The following is a 3,269-nucleotide window of genomic DNA, read 5'->3' as shown; positions in this document are numbered from 1 at the left end:
GGGTCGTTGGAGACAAGTGTGAAGAGAGGGCTTATCAAGCCCATCACAAAACAGATCTGCTGCTCTAAACTGAAACATTGGCGCCCTATAACGATAATGTCGGTGGCCTACAAAATATAGCTAAAGCAGTGGCCCGCAGAGTAGCCCCCTTACTAACCAAGATCATCTCCCCCCATCAACATGGCTTCATTAAAGGAAGGTCCATATACGATAACATCTTGGCAGCAATGGTGGGCATAGAATACACAACTATCACAAAGTAGGAGTGCATTTTACTGCAGCTGGACCTGGACAAGGCCTATGACAAAATAACATGGACATATATAGAAGCCATAATGGAAGCTCTAGGCTTTGGGCCGTGCCTCTGTCTGCTGGTTCCGGTAATGGGGGCTGGACATTAGGAAATTTTGGAGGTCATTTGGAGGGCCTTATTGAAGAGAGAGAAAAGAAGGCGCAGCCAATGAGCAGCAACCTTACGTAACGTAGAAATACATGGAAAACAACACAAAACTGAAAGAAAAGATTTTAAAATATTGAGTTTTGTCCCATTTTCGTAAGGTAACTTCCTGCTTTCACAAAGTAGGGCCCACTGCTAGTAGCCGTCAAGTTCATGACACCTGACTAATGATTGATAGCTAGCTCTCTCTCTTCATTAAAAGATATCCACTACCTTTATGAAAGGCTTTCAAACCTCATTCTCCCTCCATTTTACCTATGGCTTCGTCTTCTACCCCCCAAGAAGTTCTAGAGGTTGCTCTACACTTTCCCCAACCAGCGTCACCATTAGTATTCCAAGAAGACCATGTAGTAGCATAAGCACTATCTCAATCTCAAACTCTCTCACGACAGATAATAGGTGGCAAGAGCAGAGGATAAGCAAAGGTTCTTGGGTTCTTATGCAGCCAAGAAGGAGAAAAATCTCGAAAGCAACAAACATATTTCATTTTGCATGGAAAGCAAGAGTTCTGGATTTCAAAGTCGAGGTCGGTAAGAAGACTATGAAAGAAGTCTTTGTTCAACATGTTTTCACTCACTCCGATGTGATTGCTAATGGTGGCGATGTCTCCATGGTGCATAATCCACGGTGCAATAGTAAGTTAATTATTTAGCACTCCTCTATAAATGTTATTTTAATTTCAAATGAGAATCTATTTTTCTTCTTCTTTTATCACAGGTATATAATTAGGTTATACATATGTTTGTATTTATTTCTATTCTATTACATTCACAGATGTTTATCCTTCGTCATATGAAGAATGGGAGCCACTGGAGTGCATTATAGGTCTCATCTCTATGACCCATGTTCATATTGGAGTCTTGCAATATGCTGGCAGAACTAGCAAAAGCCTGGCAGACGAGGGTATTTTCTTCTATGCCCATTTATACCAACTCAATCAAAGGAATTAGAGAGGAGTGTTGGTGAAGATTCCACTACCATCCAAATGGAACTCTGTGGATTGGTCCGTTCCTGACACAACAATGAGTGAGGCATTGAGGAGCAGGCTCTATAGGGATGTTCAGAGGTCTCTCCGAAACTCTATACCTACTAAATTGGTGAAACTTGCAATTTTTGTCCTATTGGTCTCTTTGTTGAGTTATTTCATACCTGCAAAGTACATGTTGCTAAAAAAATGTTGCTCTGTAAATCATTTGATTCCCTCTTGTGTGATAAGCTTCTTGATCGAGGGTGGTATGTGAAAGAAACAGATGGCATATATTGCGAGATTGCTCTTGACACTTTCATTGTCAAGTATATGCTTGTGACACAGACATTAATAATCTCCTTTTGGTACAAGCGTTCTCACATTGGTGAAGGTTGCTATGTGCCTATGGATCAAGAGGCAGCAAGTTTGGCAAACAATGTTGTCATAGACGTGGAAGTGGTGGACAAAGACCTAAATCTTATGACAGTAATTACAATAAGGCAGCAATGCAATCTTTTGCAACTTTGACATGACATAGTGGAGGAGACTGCCGACATTGACTTCGTAAACTTTTCTTTCTTGTTGAACGGACGAAGAGTAATGCAACGAAGGGAGAAGCATTTTTTCTGTGGAGATCTCTCTGTCCGTACTCAAATTGTGCCCATGTAATCATCCTGGAATGGCTTCAATGAAATGTAACATTTTTTACTAGTTTAATCTTAATATCAAGTGTTTGCTCAAGGCTCTCTCTCTCTCTCTCTCTCTCTCTCTCTCTCTCTCTCTCTCTCTCTCTCTCTCTCTCTCTCTGAGTATTCGAAACACATAGACAGATAGACAGTATCAATTTAAGGTATAATCAATGAATTACTAAGTACATTTGTAAGTACAAATTCCGATGTGCTCAATGGGCTTAAGTAAAATTGCACGCCGTGATCCTCTTTTGACTTTGTACATAGCAATCTGTTGAAAGTACAATTGCTTTTATGTACTTGTAGCTATTCTATTTTCTAAAAGCCAACCAAGTGGATCACGACGCGCCTATAGTTCTATAGATATTTGTTTTTGTACTCTTCGCACCGTGATCCACTTGTATGGCTTTTAGTCCTCACATATATAACCTAGTTTTGCATTGAATCCATAGTAATCATCTTATTTTATTGACTACCTGATTAGTTGGTAAAAATTGTGGGATACCTAATTATAGTTTGTTCAAAATTTATATGATCATTTGGTGCTCTTATTCTTGTATATACTCATTGAATCTTATATTTGTGATTATGAAATAAATGGCAGGTTTAAGATCACATAGGAGGAAGAGGCAAAAAATTGATCCCGAGCGCATTGGTGGCCAAGAAAACTTTCCAAGAAGACTGTCGGAGCTGTTAAAAACATCAATGAAGAGGAATGTAGACTTCACAAAACCCATTGATATAACTGCTGCAAAGCCTGCCATTAGTTTGGAGGAGCCAACTATAGGTTTGGAGGAGCCTGATACTGACCCATCTGTAGAATTGGAGTCCCCTTCTACTCCAAAATTTACTGTACCCAACTCACTTAAGAGAGAAGTGGATTTTTCAAACACCTACTTTGCAGAGTGCCCAATATATTGCAACAATCCAAAAGAAAAAAGAGACAGTTATTTATGAAGACCCTACAGTGATTGATGAAAGGCTTTTAGATTTTGCAGTTACTTCTGGGGTTGGTGATAAGTTTGATTTGGTCTCCTGCATGTTTAATGCTCCATTTAATCTTGGTGTGTTTATAGCTGAACAGAGTGAACACTTGAAGCTGGAACGAGAGAAGTTTGATCTTCACACTTAAGAGGGCAGGTTTATTGTTGGTGAA

Source organism: Adiantum capillus-veneris, chromosome 9 (assembly GCF_014529385.1).
Source record: "Adiantum capillus-veneris isolate H3 chromosome 9, ASM1452938v2, whole genome shotgun sequence".
Lineage (NCBI taxonomy): Eukaryota > Viridiplantae > Streptophyta > Polypodiopsida > Polypodiales > Pteridaceae > Adiantum > Adiantum capillus-veneris.
This window is presented reverse-complemented; position numbering follows the sequence as displayed.